General features: G+C 45.8%; 1 protein-coding gene across 2 annotated transcripts in view; it reads right to left on the bottom strand.

Annotated features, from left to right (window-relative positions):
• The window catches only part of Setbp1 (SET binding protein 1), a 338,230-nt gene that overhangs the window by 286,852 nt on the left and 32,880 nt on the right, over positions 1–18,498 (bottom strand). The window lies entirely within an intron of this gene.

Raw genomic sequence — 18,498 nt, 5'->3', positions numbered from 1 at the left:
TGTGCCATGGAAAGCCCCCTGGAAGACCTGAATTGTGGTGGGAGTGAGGATTCCCTCGCCCAGCCTACCCGGAGATTGATGACATTAGGGTCTCTCTGCTGCGCATCTGTAGATTTACTAGCCAGCTGATATCCTCCTCTGTGTGAGGAGTTGGCAACAAAATCACACAAGAGAAAAGCAGAAAACACAATGGACAGGGACAAAGACTCGCCCAGCCACGTCTCCCAAGAGCCAATTAATCTTTAAAATTTCCTCTAGGGTACATGTAATCTGAGGGTCATAGAGTCCCATGGATGGTGGAATGAGAAGAGGGTTTTGTTTTCCACAGAAAGGGAAATTGAGGTTTTGTGGTAAAGGGGAAGGATGCAGAATCAGCCACATTAAAAAAAAAAAAAAAAAAAAAAAAGATTTGTTCATAGCCTGCCCCCTTCCCCTTACTTACTCACAGTGACACCGGAGGAAGACTCATCTCTTCTCATGAGTCATGAGGACTTATACATGGCAGGCGGCTCCCCAAAGAAAACACCCACCTCCTAGGGGCCACACGCATTTGAGGACAGCAACGAGATTCGGAGATTGAGAGATACAGTTCCTTGACTTTAATGTGGAAAGACAGGTTAAAAGACAGAGCTGTCTTCATCTGAATTGAGCCAACGGGTTTTCCTCTCAGAGACAAGAGAGTGGCTATCACATTTGGGGCTTGTTATTTGAGCCATCATAGCTGACTTTTCCACTGACATCCTCTACTTCCAAATGAATTATTTACCGACCAGATATTCAGCTTGCTCATGTCAGGTGGAAATAGCAGAGGGTGTTGAGTAGCCCAGATGGGCTGGTGTTCAGACAGTGAGAGCTGTGCTCTTCAGCACAGGGAGCCAGTTAACTTTCGCTAAGAACAGCACCTTCTCTCCTCTATGCCTGTAGGTAAAAATGAATGAGTATCTGTCCCAAGACCTACTGCTGAATTTGTTTCCCAGATTAACATTTTCCTTGTGTCCAAATCGGAATCCTGGGGGTAATTTACCTGGGGGTAAAATTCTTCTGATTTTGAAAGGTTGGAAATAATAGGTAAGAGTGAGGAGGCACTGGGCCGTCGCTGTAGGCTCTCTTTGCCTGCAGGAGAGGTGTTGAGTTACACTGTTGGACAATGCAAACACAGGGAAGGGACCTGATGGGTGCCAACCAGAGTGACAAGGTCAATGCCTGCTTATGGTACCGCCTCTTCCAGGAGACCAAAGAAGTCAACCTATCCCTTGGCTTTGGCTTCCTGAAAAGACCTGGGCTGTTCTTGTTTACCATTCTGAGAGGCTACGCAGCTCGTCTGTTTAAAAAGGTAATTTATTTCAGTGAATTGAAGACCCTAGAAAGGCACCAATGGCTAAATAGGACATGTTTACAGAGCACTTCCTCTCAACAATTAGAGTCTCAATGCAACCCACAGTACAGTCGCTGCTGTTCATGCCCAGACGAGCAACAGTGCTCAGTGCATTCTGACAACTGCCGTTAGCAGTTTGTCCACTGGCACACAGGCCTCGGGTTTCCTCTCTCGCTGACCATCAGCACACAGGTTCCTAGAACTAGGAGTCTGTGAGCAAGCAGGCAGGAGGCTGCACAAGGTTTGCAGTGCCGGTCCCTGCTCTTAAGCTGCACCCTGTTCAAGAAACTAGGATCTCCTAGACCCCTTTCGTGTTACTCTACATTCTGAGACTATTAACTTAGAGAGAGAGTTCAATCGATACAAGGCTCACAATCAATATTATGGGAGTGGCAGACAAGAGGTTGAGGTAGCTTTTATTCTGGGTTCTTCTGGCAGAGTCATACCGTTCATCAAGCAGAGCCAGACAACAAATATAAAAGCTAAGAAAACTTGCCACGCTCACACACATGTGCACGCATGAACACCCACATATGGAATAAAGACAGTATGTAAAAAAATAGGAATATGGCATAAGAAAGCAGGAAACAGGTTAATACAGATGTTAAAAAAAATTCTGACTTCAGAAACACTAGGAAGATTCTTAGGAAGTGTCTCCTCGGAACAGTTCTGGAATATGGTATGTATGGTCTTCACCTGGACCGGCTGATAGGTGAGGAGGTGAAGATGGGAGAGCTCGGGTTGTTGAATAGGTGGACATAGAAAATGTCTGAAGTGTTCCTGGATGCAGTCATCTAGCAGGTCTCAAATTTACAGAGAACATTAGAAGGTATGATGTGTGCATGTGTGTAGGAATGGGTGTGTTTCCGTCTCTGTATACAAGTGTGTGTACAGAGATAAGTAACAGTCACTTCTCACCATCCAAACTCGGTCTAATTCCCTTCAACCCAGAGTCTTGGTCCAATACAGTCAAATACAAAACCATGACCGGGATTTTTATTCACAGGTTAATGACAGCCCAAGACTGGTAAGATCGAGAGGAAGCCTGACCCATGTCTCTTGGCTCCTATTTCAGGTCTTCTTATAGCTGTTGGACAACACAACACCTTCCCCACATGGACTATAAGTCTTATAAACTGTTCTGTGAACCCCATCTTCTGTTGGCATCATAACCAAACATGCAGCAAGATTTTTACTTTACAAACCATACAAAAACAGTTATGTAAAAAATGTTTTGGGTCCTACTAATTCTCTCTGAACGAGAACCATGGAAGAAGTCTCAGTGTTCTGACACTGCCATGGTATAGAAGCTTACATTGACCATGAAGACAGGTTATGTGGAACATCAGAGAGGTGCCCAGGAAGCCCTGCTGCTGAGACCATCACAGCCCAAGGAGCAGAGTCAACCAGCATCTATGATATGGAGAAGAGTGATCTAGCCAGCAGCCAGGACTAAGGACTTAGTCATGCTCACCCTGTGCCCGTTACCCAGACCGAGCTCCTAGTTATCCGGGGACAGAGACAAGCTTTCTCCATGTGCTGATCTGCAACAATGAGAACATATTCTCCTGTAGTGCCGTCAAGCCTAGGTGTGGTCCGTCACACCGTAGATGGTAAAGAACAACTTCCGGCTCTCTTTAGGATGTCAGCGTATCCCCACCTAAAGCTCCCGCCCACATTTGCGCCGGCTCCTCCCCCTCTCCCTCCCGCAGCTTCTCTCACTGCTCCCAGCCCCATCTTTCTTAGAAGAGCAGGATGATGACAGAAAAAGAGCCTGCTAAGAGCCTAAAAGGGTGCAGGCATGACAAGCATTGGGTATCAAGTCTCTCCTCCCCGGTAGGCAAATATAGTACCCGGGAGCTCTTGGATGGGGTAAACGGAGCTCTTGGATGGGATGAGCAAGCCACACAGTGTAGGGAAACCTGGCCAGCTCTTGGAACAAGAGACTAGAGAAGGCTTGCAGTTAAGAGGACAGCCAGCTCTTTCCTTCCATACTATCTCATTTGCATATCTATATGGCAGCTCACATCATATTTCCCAGATTCTTTACCGCTCTATCCTGGAGGACAGAATTCATCTCAAAACACCTTCAAGATTCCAAGCAACCGGCTCCTTTCTCTTCTGACCTGCGGAGAGTTGAACTCGGTGTCTGTCTTACTGCTTCAGCTAGAACAAAAGCCGTCTGAGGGCAAAACTCATACCACCGTAAGTAATTTCCCTCCATACTGCCTGGAATTACGCACACATGTGAGAACAATGAAGCAAGTCTGGTTCAACATGTGTGTAAGAAAATTTAGTGCACCATGTACAACAAGAGCAGGTTCTGCTCAGGCCGCACTATTCTGACTTCTACCAACGAGCCATGGTGTGTCACCAAGATGGTAACTCGCTAGTGCATAGCTACACTTCCCAGGAAGCCTTACAAAAGAGCTCTCCATGCTACAGTTTCTGAATCTCTTTGAAAACATTTTCTCAACAGCCAAAGAGATGCCTTACTATTAGAGGTTGTGTGACAAAACTAGGGGCCTAAGGGAGCATAGCACTGTGACCATAGTTCCTTTCCAGCATGCGGGGGGAGTCATTGAGTGTTCTCTAAGATCCCCATATTTCCTCTCATCGAGGCCTACAGGTAGAAATGAAATTAAGAGTTCCCCCTGGGCCCTCTTGTGACAGCGGCTCCAACACATCCTTGGTATCATCCGAACAGACTGCTCATAGGCCTCCATCTCCCATCTGCTGCTTTGCCACTCTTGGCCTTGCACAAGCCATTTCTTTTCTTCCTTCTTAGTTGAGTTTATCCCTCTGGACCTTCAAAACTTGCTCAGAGAGGTGGCTCTTTGCCATCACAGGAGAATTCTCAGCTTAGTCTGATTTGCAGACTGGTACTTTCTGTCCAGTACATCCCACCGGAATCACCATGTTGCCTATCTAATTCAAGTCTTCTAAGCCAATAATGTATCTTCCTTGATTTTACACCTTCAAGGTCAGAGGCACTGCTGCCTTAGAATTCATGCTGATCAGACGTTAGCTGAGCAAATAAAGGGTCGCTGCGAGCATGCCTGCTTGCACCCAGGAGCACTTGATCCCTTACTCTTAACACCAGACAATGCCATTTTCCTCAAAGCTGCATAGCTTCAACAATCTTTACTATATTTCAAATAAACTGAAGACAGAGAAATGTAATTATATTCGGGGAGATGATCAGTTCTAATGATTATCAGTCTCTCATAGAGAATAACTGCTCAGTAACCAGGTTTCTCTTTCTGCCAACCTCCCAGTTGCCCTGCTCTCTGGAATAAATCTCACAGTACAACCCGGGAATTCCAATAAAGTAGCCAGACTATGTGAAAGTAATCACAGTCGTGGAGAAGGGCACTATTCTTTCTCTCACATTAGCATATTTCTAAGTAATGAGCCTTTTAAAAGAGGAGAAATGACTGCTTTTCTTCCTGAAATCGCCTTCATTAATTCTTCAGCGTGAGGTTGACGAGCGACAGCAGAGCAAACAACAAAAAAGCATGAATGGGAATTCTAGAGCCCTCCCCTCAAATCACGCCTTTTTGTTTTTAATTGAATGGAATTGGTGGTGGTTCCGTTTGGTTTGGGGAACGTGACAAGTCACTAGCATGTCGTTCTGTTTGGGGTTATAGAAGAGTAAGGAGTAAGGGCGTAAGAGGGTTGACTACTCAGACTCAGCCAGGGAGCCTGCAGAGCAGCCCAGCCATAGAAAGTCTACTTACAGAGCTAAGAAGGCTGCAAGTAGCTGTCCAAATGTCCAGCAAGGATGGCGTGGTGTGTCCCTCGCTCCTTTCAGAACCTCATTTCAAGCTAAGCATGTTAGTGCACTTCTATAATTACAGCACAAGGTTGGCTAAGGCAGGAGGATCATGAGTTTGAAGCCAGTCTAAGATAGACGCTGCATCCCAAAGTCAGCCTCAGCTACACTGTGAAACTTTGCTTCAAACAAACATATGAAAACAATATAACTAAACAAGAAAATTAAAAGTAAGAACCTTATTTCACAATAGTATTAAAGATTTCACAACCAAAGCATTCTGAGAACTCAGTGAACACCGGTGGCTTAAATGGTTGTCAGTTGTGTTGTAGCTGAAGGGCGTAGTCATGACAATCTTGTCCCATGCTGGCAACTTTCCACAAAATATACAATGTGCCCACTTCCTTCAACAGAGCCTGAAAGGTGAGGCAGGCCATGCAGTGCACCGGCTGCCTGTAGAAGAGCAAATGTAGAATTTCACCTGCACACACCTCTGTGAAATACGCAAGATAAGCATGCAGCGATACACCCTTAGAACGTGTTTAAATGAAAGGGAAGAAAGAGAAATGCATGCTTCAAGACTGGGAATCCTATGGGGAAGAATATCATTGACTTGATGGGTAAATCTTAAAGGACTGATTCTGTTTACACACACACACACACACACACACCACCACCACCACCACCACCACCACCACCATCTCCTTCATTACCATCATCAGCATCACCAAGCATTTAAGTCAAACATATATTATTCTGTCAAGAAATTTAAAACAGTGACCTCATCGAATGTTCCTATTTATAGGCATCATCCTAGTTAACAAATGAGTGGTCGAGAAAAATGATTTCCAAGACAAGTATTTTGAAAAGGAACACTGAAGCAAGTTTTCGCCACTTTAAAAATAAGCTAAGATAGAAAAAAGGAAAAATTCTTTTGACATTCATTTTGCATTTGGATTATGCTTTATGCTTTCTAAGATCCTTTGATAGCCATAATTACTCCCCAGACAGCAGGTCAATGGCAAAGGCATTTATCTTCCCATTTGACCCCAGATGTGAAGGCAGACCCCATAGGGTCAACATTTCTGACATACAGTTCAGTCGGGCGCTTTCATCTTGCAGGCTCCTCCAAATATTATTCTGAAAACATTGTGGAATGGAACACACGGCTTTGTGATTTGAATCCTTTGTGACACCCTTTTTTTTTCAAAAATTTATTTCATAATTTTGTAACTTAAAATTTTAATATGCATCCAGAACAGGTCATTTGGAATGAAACATTTGATGGAACTAAAAATGTATGTAATAGTTAGAACTGCACTCCCTGATGGAGCACTTGCAGCAAGTGTGAGGCTCTAGGTTCAATTCCCAGGACAGCTAAAAAAAAAAAAAAAAAAGCAATAATTACAGTTATGACCTCATGACATCTACACTATGTAAATAAGAGGTCTTCTTTATACCTCTGAGATTAATAAAATTGAACTCCAAAGCCACAGCAACAGGATTTCCAGTGCATTCACTATGTGGCAGCTGCCAGGCCCTTTTATTGACTAAGAAGATGGAAATCAGAAGACTGGTCTATGTGTAGATTAATGGGTTACCTTGGAGCCTACCACACAGAATTCAAAAGATGATCATGCTGATGCAATTATTCATGGGCTTCCTAGATGTCCAGCTCTAGACTCCAAGCCTTGCAACAAAACCAATTTCTTATGTTTCTTCCACGGATAACAAGAGGTAGGAATATTAGAACTCATGTCTAAAAACACAGAAATACCATCTGCATCTTTTCACCTGAATTCAGTGCTACGTTTTAAAATTCTGTAAGATCTGGCTTTAGGAATAGTTCATGAACTGGAAAGAGGGAAATTTGCAGCTGAACTTGGAAATCAAAGAACCCCAGGGTGGAAGGAGTCTTAATAGATGGTCTCAGGGTTACTAGAAGGTTCTCAGTTATGGTTTCCTCCTTCCACTTTGCCCGGAGAAGCCCCAACCCTGGGAAGCTCCTCAAGCTGCCCTTCTCACCATCTACCTCCAATACCGCTCCAGTGCCCTTTTCTAACCATTGATTTCTAAGTAAAAATGGAAACTGTCTAAAATTAAAACTGCATGGTGTGTCTGTTGACTTTGGTGGCTCTGAGACAAAAATGGAGGAGAGGTGGGGGTGAGCTGTGTTGATGAAAATGATCTGAGTCATCACTTCCTGGAAGATGTGGCCGTGCACTGGGAGCCTGCTGAGAAGTCAGAGGGGACAGGAAGGGGGGAGGATGCTCAGACTAGCCACATCTCACAAGGAGGGTGAAGGGTGCCATTTGACTTCTGGGGATTCCCTTCTGCCAAGAACTCTCAAGGGCCCTCCCAGCTCTATCCTCCTTTAAGTCACAAAAATCCTCGTGAATCATCAGCTGCAACTTGAAAATCTATATGAACTTGTGATCCCGAAATACCAGGCACTTCGTGCAAGCAGGGAGTGAACTGAGTCATGCAGGGAAGAGGGGCCGCTGTGGTGGAGTCAGAACGCAACTGCCTTGTTTCTTAACCACTTCATTAAACCTTGGCTCTCCACCTGTGCAAACCCCGTCTCGCTACTATTGCACAGTTCTCTGTACAGTGCAGGAGAAGCCTGTGAAGAACCAGTGCCCTGCCGTGGCAGACATGGCGCTACCATCAGTTTATAATCTATGAAGAACCAATGCCCAGGCATGGCAGACATGGCGATGGCGCTGTAATCCTTTATTAGTTTATGAAGAACTGTTGCCCCAGCATGGTGGACATAGTACTCCAATCGGTGTGTAATCTCTCTTAGAAGGGAGCAAACCCTGAACAGGCATTGATGATTATGATATTTGGGAGCTGAAAGAAAACAGCAATGGTCACATCAGATCAAAGGACTCCCATGTCCAAGGGTCTTCCCTGCTCTAAACCCTTACTACCTTGCTTGAGGAAATGAGGGTCTCTTTCCTTTACTCAATGTCACTCCCTGTAGGAAGTTATAAAATCTCTTCGTGGAAAGCAGGTTTCCCAAGACCATGCTCTGAAACACTCTGTGAAACAAAGCAAGCTGGGCCACCCAATGGGAACCCACCAGAGGGGGCACATATATGCCACTCCATGGCCTGGCGCCCCAACAGTGACTTAGTAACCCCTCATTCATATGCTCTTCCCCATTTCCAGACACCACCCAACTAAATACCACTCAAAATATTTTCTCAATTAGAAGAGAAAACAGGAATTTGCCACTTGTCTGCCTCCATTCTGTTGCCTGTCAACCTTTGGCAAATATTTCAATCCTGGACCTTTGGCTGCTGTTAACCCCGGGACTTTGACCTTTGACCTCCAAATCCTTCAGCCTTTCCCTTCTCATCTTCCCAGCAGAGACAATCCACACCACGCTGACTTCCCTGCTAGTAGGTTTAATCTAAGAGAGGCTGGATGCCGATTCCAAAGCAATTAGAACCAGAAGAGAGTATCTGAGATTTGCTTGCAAGATCAAAAGATTGATAGAAAAATCAGGACATCGTAGAAGATGAGGGGAGGGGGATTAGGTCAATGGATTCAAACTCTCTCTAGCCTAAATGTTTCCCCAGCCTCCAACTTCAACGTCTTATTGCTCAAATGGGCATGACACTGAGATTCGCAGTTCCTGCATTGCCTCTCAGAGATGTCCCACTTTTCCCAGTGTTCCTAGGTAGCAAAACCACATGATGATTCTCTGTCACATCCCCTTCCTTCCCCAATCGGGGCAGCTTCTATGGTTCTGGCTAACCTCTTAGCCCCCAAACCTTGCAATCAGCACCACTAATACCCTTCTTCCCCATCCTTGCGTACGTCCCCCAGGATGTTGTGTCCTTTCCGTGTGCTCAGTCAGTACGTGAGGAAGGTAGGAATAGTCTAAGAATTTTTACTTCTGTGACAACCAGGTTCCTGTCTGATAGAACTCCCTCCTGTGTAATTAATTATGCTGTCTTTTGGCTCGTTAGAAAAGAGGCGCTCAGGTCCCAAGCAGCATTATGCAGGGGAAATCATGTTTAAGCAACTGCACAACTGGTGGGTCAGTTTTATCTTTTGTCATGGCTGCAACCATTATTTAGCTGGTTCTCAAAACGCCCAGTAGTGAGGCTTTCATGTCAGGCCAGGATTGAAAGACAAATATTTTCTGCTTTCCCTACCCTTCTTGCTACCCCCTCTTCTCTGAATGCTGCATGCACAGGGCAGCTGGGAAATAAAAGGCTCCTTTATCTGATTTTCTTGGGCAAAGGCACGGTGTGTTCAGGAGGGTTCAAGGGGAAAGTGCCAAACTGTAATGAAATGGGCCGAGCAAGCAGGCAGGGCAGGCTCCCAAGCAGGGGCAATGACTGCCCACAGCAATCCAGTGTCTTGTCTTTTGTTGTTGTTGTTGTTATTGTTTTACATCAAGCATTGTGACAACTAGAAAGTGTGTATGTGTGCATGCATGTGTGTGTGCATGTGTGTGAGTGTGTATGCATGTGTGTGCATGCATGTGTGTGAGTATGTGTGCATGTGTTTCTCTAAACAAACAATGATTGACCATATGATCTTGAACAAAACATGAGACTCCACTAAAATGGACCTTATGTATTCCTCTGGGAAGGGAAAAAGCCCTGAGGATTCTGAAGGTCCCCTTCTGCTTCCACGGTCTTTGTGTGCACACTTTCAGCAATGGTAATGGATGTGACCCTGTTGCACAGCTATGGAGAATACTATTTGACGATACAGAGAGGTCTTCAGAGGAGATGAAAGCACCAACTTCCTTTACAGTTAGACTTTGCTTCCAATAAAGAAGAGTGAGAGGCAGGGAAAAAGAGGAGAAAAAGGAAAAATGCACACTAAACTTCACAAAAGCAAAATTAAGGTGCAAAAAAGGCAGCTACCTATGTAGCCCACATCATAACGCAAACAAATTATTGGTGCTATTCAAAATATAATAAAGACTCTGACTTTCACCCAAAGTTCTGATCCCATTGCCCTACAATTTTGGGTGATGAACAGAGGGGGCATATCTGCATTTAATTTTCTAAAATTTGTAGTTACTAATTTACTCGGCAAGCCCACGTATATTAGAAACCTTCATTGGCAGCCCATATGACCACAGGCCTTGATCTGTCTTTCACAGGACTTTAAGTTCAAAGCCGTCAGCGAGCATCAGACCCAGTGACCTCCACCTGAGTTCTCTAGAGCTCTGACTGCCCATCTTATCTGCAATGCTTGCAATGATCACAGGCATCAGAACTCCACAGGAGATCTTGGAAGGAGGAAGCAAGGAGATCTCTCAGCTTTTGCATCCCTGGGACCTGGAGATCACGTGCTCACAGTAGGGCTGCTGTTAACCCTTAGAAGTTAACAGAGAAAAGGAAACACTGGTGTCTTCAACATAAGAGGATCCATATACGCCAAGGACAGATCCAAGATGAAGGCGTCACTTGGAGGGGACAGGGAGATGCTCTAACTCCCTCCTGCTTCTGGCCTGTAGAGAACATTGGTTTAAAATTTAGAAATTAAAACAACATTAGAAAAAAAAAAGCCAGAGAAGTGGGATGTAAGAGATGGACCCTGGAGGCATCAAGTGGAGAAGAGGATTGGATTCGTCTCCTCTTCAGCCCACAGCCAGCTCCCCCAAAATATCGATTTCAAAATGAGGCCAACTCTATTTAGTGCACACATACATGTCCACACAGATGCCCTCTCACATACGCAGATCGAGACACCTTCCAGTTGGCAAACAAGTGACAATATGCAAATCACTGTAAGCCACGAAGATTTGCTTCGGTGGGGAGTATGGACAAACAAGGAAGTGGCCACAGATGGCTTAGCCCCTCTGCTTACAAGAGGCACTAACGAGATTTGCCAATACTGATTCACTCCTTCACACCAGTGCTCTGCTCCCTTACCTTCTGACGGTGGAAACTCCCCAGCGTGGCCATCTGCAAGGCCATTCCTTTCTCAGGCACCAAAAAGTGCAAGTGGGCCATCCATGCTGTCTGCAAATGGGTCCCGGTCAGATGACCGAACTGAACAGGAGGGGACACCTTAGAGAGCAAGCATACACTGGCTTCCCTCATACCTTACTTCTGTAAAAGTCTTCTCTGGAGAAGGAGAGGAAAAGCGATTCCCTGTGTCCTCTGCTATAGGGTAAAATTAAGGAGTTTTAAAGTACAAATAAAGACGAGAAATGAGTGAAATTAGAAAAGCACGGCACACTGCATGGATACCTAGGGAAGCCACGCTGTGCTCTCTGGGTTGACTGCGCCTTCACTTCCATATCTGACTTTACAGTCAGCCCTTGACCTGTATTGCCTGCAGACTGCACGCTGTAACTCCTGGTGCTAGACTGTCCTACTCCGTGAAAGACAAACTCCAAAGGCCACCAATTACCTTTCTGTGTTAAATAAGAGGCACAGAAGCAGCCGCTCCCTGCCTCCATCCAGCCCCCAAGAAGAGGAATCTGCCACAAATCTAAAATTGGGAGCAAAGGTCATCTATCATTAGGAATGAAGCCAGAAGGGAAGGCAGGCCTCCAGAAGCTCAGCACCTGCTCCTCCCTGGAGGGTGACAGGGGCAAAGAGGCACAGCTGCCTCGCCTAGGGCAGCCCAGGTCCAGCCCTACCTGCACAGCTGCCCCTTAGGATGTCACAGAGTCTTCAACACAAGCAGCAAGCTGTCAGTACCTTGTGTGCTACAACAGGTATTTTTGCAAAGGCCCTAGAATGTTAGGCTGGTCTTCTCCGGGGCACTTACTCCCTTTCTGCAAAGATCACCTGGACTTAGGAGCCTTTGCAAGGCAGCCTCCCCCTCCTAGACCTGGAAATGCTGTCACCGCACAGAAGCAAGCGTCCATCCATGTGGGTGTTCCCATAGATGCTGTCTTCTCCTTCCTCTGCTTGGAGCAGCTCAGTCTCACATTTGGGGCTGGTTTGCCTCATCATCCTGGCCTCTGCTATGTTTAAGTCTTCTTAATTTCTCAGAGTTTTGCTTTGTTGTCCTCTACTATTTTTCCTGAATTCTGTACCTTTTTGCCAAAGGTGCTGTCTTCCCTTCCTCCTCCTATACGGACATCCCAAAGACATCCCCTAAGTTAAATATACCAATACTGTAAAGTCAGGCGTGTCTTCCAGACACAAGAATAGACGTCTTTCACTCACATCTCATCTTGCTCAGCTCAACAGAGCTTCTTATCCTTCTTTTCAATTAGACAGATTGTCCCCATTGCTCAATGAAATTGACCAGTCAGGCACAAGGTGCTCTTTGAGAATTGTTGGCATCGTCCTTCCCAGCTGAGTTGCTATGAGGAAGCCTTGCTGTCTTGATTCCTACTTTGACACAGCCTACAAGTCAGGCTGGAAACATTTTCCCAATGGGATATTTAAGGAACAAGACCCAGGTACTTCTCTATAATATTGCCTGGTGTGCAACAAATAGTGATTGAAGAAAATCCTTTAGATTAGACAGATGAATAAATTAATGAGTGACTCCATGATGTGGAGGGAGAGTATGCTTTAAGTGGGATAATTAGCGTCATCATTGACATCCTGGGCCCATGAGGCGAAGCCCTGAGTCCCTCTGAGTCCTACTTTAGCTTAGACCTCTTCTGTTCAGACGTCTGACTCTTCCTTTACCACTTCCAGCCCCTCCTCCTCCTCACAATTCTGAGATCTACAGCCCTTGTGGAAACCAAATTCAAAGACAGATCCTATTTCAGGTACAGTCCATGTTAGCTGATAGAACCGAAACCAGGTGCGTTTTATGATGTCAGGAACCTGCATACACGCATGCACTGCCATGGAGAATGTGAACACCACCGCTGTCACCCCAGTGACTCCAGTACACTACATGCTAGAGTCTGTCTCCACATAATTGTTAGGACAAATTTATTTTCATGTATAACTTGTTATAGAAAAGAGAAGGAGAAATCATCTAGTGAGAATCTCTCATTTCATATGATATTTTGTTGCACAGACATCCCATTATATTCAATAAATTCTCATACATGAACATGTGCACATAAGCACACACCTACACACACACACACACACACATGAACATGTGCATATAAGTGCACACACAGATGAACATGTGCATGTAAGCACACAAACACACACACGCACACACACTTTAAAACTCGCTCTGTCCCCTTCTTTCTCTGTCTCTCTCTGTGTTTGTTGTGTTTATGGTACTCTGTGTGTCTGTCTGAGGGAACCGACTTACCCCCAGAGCCCTGAATCACCTGTGCAAACCGACAGTGGGAGGAGATAGAAAGCAGTACGTTGGGGAGAAGCTTCATGAGTCCTGCCAATTTTCACCCATATCCTGAATCATCACTCCTGACCTCGGTGACACATCACCATACGGGGTAATAAATGCACCATAAAGGCCACCCCCTCCCACAGGCTCCAGCGTCACAGGAGGGCTGGAAGGATGCTGTGTCTGTCACCTCCTCCATCTGCAGAGAGGAGCTGCACTTAGGGAGAGCAGCAGAAAGGGGAGACAAGCATGAGCTGCTGGGACTGGCAGAAGTCTGACGAAACTGTCCCTGCTTCCCCAGACGTCTCGCTGAGGTGCTCTCATTTTACAGACCCAGCAACTGTGGGTCTCCTGAAGGTCTCAGCTGCAGTCTCCTAGACACGACTGCTCAGGAACCCCTGCTGGGGAGCATGGAGGGCAGGCATTGGGCTCCCTGCTGCCTGGCTGACTTGCAGAGCCCAGGACAGTTGCTGCCAGTTTCTATGCCTCACTGTGTGCATCTATAGAATGGGAATAGCATCATCTGCCTTGTAATTGTCAGCCCACAGCAAATGGGCTTTCCACAAAAGAATCTGTCTTTTGCCTCTAATGTATGGGTCACGTTCTTCAGAGGGAAACATGGAAACCTAAGAAGCTGGATGCCAAAGGCTGTCCAGAAACACCCCCGAGGATAGTAAGGCGTGTCGTAGAGCCAAGAGCAGGAGTTTGGAGTGAATCACGTGACAAGATGGGAATGGAGAAAAGACTTGTTTAGGAGTTGGTTCCATTTTATCCCCTCTAGTTTGTTTCTGTGTTCTATTTTCTCACTTTTGGGGGGGGTGCTTTTCCCTCTTGCTAAGGCATCACCATGTAGGCTCTTAGAACAAGGGGGTTCCCAAACCTACAGCTGACAGCAGCAGCTGCACCCTCTGACTGTCCTGCAGAATGGCAGGGAATCGAATCAAAAAAAAAAAAGCAAGTGGGCAACCCTTCCTCGGGGAGCAGGAAACCCAGGACCAGCCTTTCGGCAAACCCAGCAGACACAAACCCTGATTGGAGGTTGCTTCGGAACAAAGGGAAATTGGTATTTAAAAAAAAAAAATCTCCTGAAAGCCAACTCAGCAGATGGTTTTCTCCTGAGCTCCAGGAGGGGTGGGGGTGGGGGCAGGGAAAGGATGCTGGGATAACACAACTGCCACCAGGATACAGATGACTGAAAAGTGACAAAGACGGGCAATGAGAGCTGACCTCTCACCCCAGAATTTCACAAAGGGTAATTACACCATGTGGCGGGTATCTGGGCCCGGAGGCTGACCATTTCCAACCGGCAGCTGTTGCCAGTCACAGCCTCGTTGGGGGTTTTATCAACAGCGGAGCGAAGCCAGGCAGACAAGCTACTGAAAGAAACGATGGAGAAGCTTACTCAGAGGCTATCGTTAGAAACCCAAGGGCACATCATTCTAGAGAAGGGTACCGCCCAATTCCATTGCTCCGTGAGCATCTCACAGCCCCTCTGTAGCCCTTGGCTCAGTGGATCTTCAGAACAATGTGTAGAAGGGAGAAAGACAATACTGATCTCTGGTTAAATAGGAGGAAACACAGACTCCTTTGTTAAAGGCAGAATGGGTATTTGAACTCAGAACCCCAGTTTGATAGCCATCTCCTCCTAGCAGGTGTCCCAGAATAACTTGAATGTAGCCAAGCACAAAAGTTGCAAGCTTACTTAGAACACCACGTGATGCTCCCTGCTCTTGTTTGTGGCTAATGTCAATCAATTTCATTGCTCCCCATCATGAGCTCTGTAGAGGCCATTGTGTCTCCGAGGCAAAAAGTGAGACACACCTGCAAGTCTTTGGTGACAATTCACAACTAAGTGTTCCAGAATGGCCTGTTACTGAACTCTGCCTTTTCACTCCAAAACAGGGTGTTTCCCAAGATCCTGCAAAGAACCCTGGATTAAATCTCAGGGAGCTCATTAGCCAAGAACCCTACATCACTGCAGCATCATTTTGCTCAAAGTCTCACCGCTCCTGGGACCTCCAGACTGTGTTCCAGCTGTGCCAATGTCAGAAAGGAACTCCAGCCCCTGGGAAAATCTGGAATGCTCACTTTAAAGATGGCCCAGCCAGACAGCGGTGAGGAATCTTTCAGTGATGATGTCCTATTGCTGGAAACCAGGGAACCTGAGGGTTTGAGCCTGCACCTCCCCTAGCTCCCATAATTAGCAGTAACCTCAAGCAAGCCATTTTAAAAGCCCTCAGAGCCCTTTCCCAAGTCTATAAAACAGGGAGGATTAACAGTTACTTCATAGATGTGCTCAAGGAACATACCAAAGAGAGGTAACAGCTGAACATATGTGAGCATGTTTTCTCAAAATTCTAGGTAGATGTTATGTCTGCCACCAATTTTCCATTCCATGTCCTCCTGAAACATATTTTGACAATGGATTGTACGGCCCCAGGATTTCTATAACTGTACTCATTTTACCCGGGAAACTAAAACTTTCTTGGTAAACCTGTGGTAACCAAGAAGGGATCCTAAAGTCGCTCCTCTGGAACACAACCTTCTTATATGATTCAAGTAGATCTCCACCTCCTTTGGGGAATTCAGTCTTCCAACTTTATCTCTGTCTTGTTCCAGGTCTACTGAGCTTCTCCCTGCATTGCTATACCTTCTTGGGAAAAAGCAAGGTCTTTTTCTTCCTCTGTTGGGCTCTTTCCTTTGGGGTTGGGAGCCAGACGTGGAGTGCACATGTAATGCTCCCCCCCACTTGGTTTTTCCCCATGTGGCTGTTGCTGATGGCCACATGAAGGGGGTTTAGAAACAATACTGTTAACTTTGCTGCCTTCTCTCCCTGAGCATGGCATGCCTTCCTACTTCCCTTCCAACCACTCATCCTGTGAGCCAGGGAAAAGTTTGGATCAAGTCTAAAGAAAAAGAAGAAAGCAGACAGTGGTTGGTAAGTTTGGGTCCAAAGACTCCTGACCAAAATGGAGGGTGCTGACATTGTCTTAGATCATGTGGTTCCTTGGCAGTTGCTTCTCTGAGTGGAAGTGCCACCCAGGGCTACAGAAACTTTAAAGGAGGGTTAACAAGTTAATTTATGAGGGCTTTTCAGAGGGCCACAAATAGCTTCATTCTTCTCCTCTGTCATCTGTGGGTGAGACAAAATGGCATCTTGGAACTCTTTCTATTACTCATTTTCTCCATATGATCCCATAACTAAAGCACACTGGGCACACGCTCCCATTCTATCTGCCTCTTTCATGGCCTCTTACCCCAGGAGATATAGAAATCAAATGGAAATCAAAATTAGATGCAGATGACATCACTTAGTGTTCCCAGTAAGGGAGGTGCCCTCCCTGGGGTGGAGACAATAGAGTTCCTTGCTCCTTTGCCCTTCCTTGGTTTGCTAAGTCAAGCCGACATATCTCAGGCCACTCCCTCCTGCTTCACAGGTATATCTTTTGCCACATTTATGCTAGTTAGACTCGGGTGTCTTTCACTGAGAAGGAACAACTATGTTCATGAATGGTTTCTCGATATTCAGATTCCTTCCCAGGTGATAAGGTTACTACATTTCCTATATCAGATCAAGGAGGTAATGTCAGGTCTCCATGTTAAGTCCTCCTAGTCTTAAGATGTTTTACCTAGGTACCAACAAGGTTCTGAAGGCATGGAGAGTGTCCCTTGTACCTTCAGCACACTGTGTCAGAATCGGTGACTCTTTCTTTTTAGGTTTCCTCCCGGTCGCTCCAGGAAAGAGACGAGCATCGTGAGAGCGAGAGTTACTCATATCTTTCCTGTGGGGTTGGGGAGTAAGCCGGACCCCGGCTTGATCAAGGCAACTTGTGGGTCCTGATTCTCACTGCTCAGGAAGACGGGTCTTTGCTGACTAATGCTCTAGAACTGTGGGGAGAGCATGCTACCCCAATTTTTAAAAACGTTTTGGAAGCTAGTTCTCCACAACCAAAGTAACCCTGGAATCGAGGAGTATGTTACCACTGATTCCCAGGCAACTTGTGAGCTCAGATGCTCCAGATTCCTACTGATGGACCTTACTGATGTATGTGGAAAAAGGAAAGAAAATAAGCCCTAAACCTTAGGAAAATTACCCCAAGTCCACATTTTCTACCACTGGGAACCACTTCCTTTCTACTTCATCATCGTTGCTCTCAACCCTTCCTTACTGATTTGCTTCAGGCACCCCTATCTCCAAGGGTATAAAAATGTATGGAGTTCCTCAAGTCTTAAGATGATCTCTTGAGAATGTGGGTGGGGGGTCAGGCGGGAATTCCACCCTCTTATACTTTTGACCCGAATAACGACTTTAAAATCAAGGGGCCAAAGCCATTCATTCATACAAGCAATCATCTCTTAGGCAAAACCGACAGCATTGTGTTCTGTTTGGTTTTGTTTCTCTTCTTATTGGATTGTTTGTTTTTACAGCTTCTTGTGATAGAGACCTTATTCCACTGAGATAAAGGACTCCTTTAGAGAGATTACAGGCAGGGGCTCGCACCCAGTATTACAGGACTTAATCCTCGAAGAGAGAGGCAAAACCAGGCAGCTGTTTCCATCCCAGCTGAGGGAGGAGAAAGCCCAAGTGCATGGGAGTACACACCAGTGTTTTTAATTCTTTTGTGACAATGCTCAGGGCCACCATCAAGGACACTTAGAAATAGAATCTGAAGAGGGGAAGGAGGGTGCTCAAACAGCCTGCTCACTTCGAGGGCCTTAGGTATGCAGAAGAGATTCCCTTTTCCACTCCAGAGGCTCTATTGCTTCTCTTCCTCTCTCCTTGGGATGGATCATCGCGGAAAATTCGTCTTCCATTTGCTTGAACGCCCCCTCCACACACACAATGTATTCTTCAGAGACAAGGTAAGTTCTATACTGAGAAGATTTTACTATAGTATTGTTATGTCTCAATACAAGCGGCTTGAGAGAGAAGTCAGCCAGTAGATGAAAATTTTAAACTTTAATACCATCCTCCATGTGGGTCTGTTTCATAGGAACCAAGGAAAATGGTCTAAAAAAAAAAAACTCTGTGTTGAGGCCTTGACAGTGCTATACCAGAACTGAATGCTGTACAAAGAAAACAAAAGGA

This window comes from Myodes glareolus, chromosome 13 (assembly GCF_982192425.1).
Source record: "Myodes glareolus chromosome 13, mMyoGla1.1, whole genome shotgun sequence".
In the NCBI taxonomy this organism is placed as follows: domain Eukaryota; kingdom Metazoa; phylum Chordata; class Mammalia; order Rodentia; family Cricetidae; genus Myodes; species Myodes glareolus.
The sequence above is the reverse complement of the archived record's forward strand: the minus strand, read 5'-3'. Positions and strand labels throughout refer to the sequence as shown.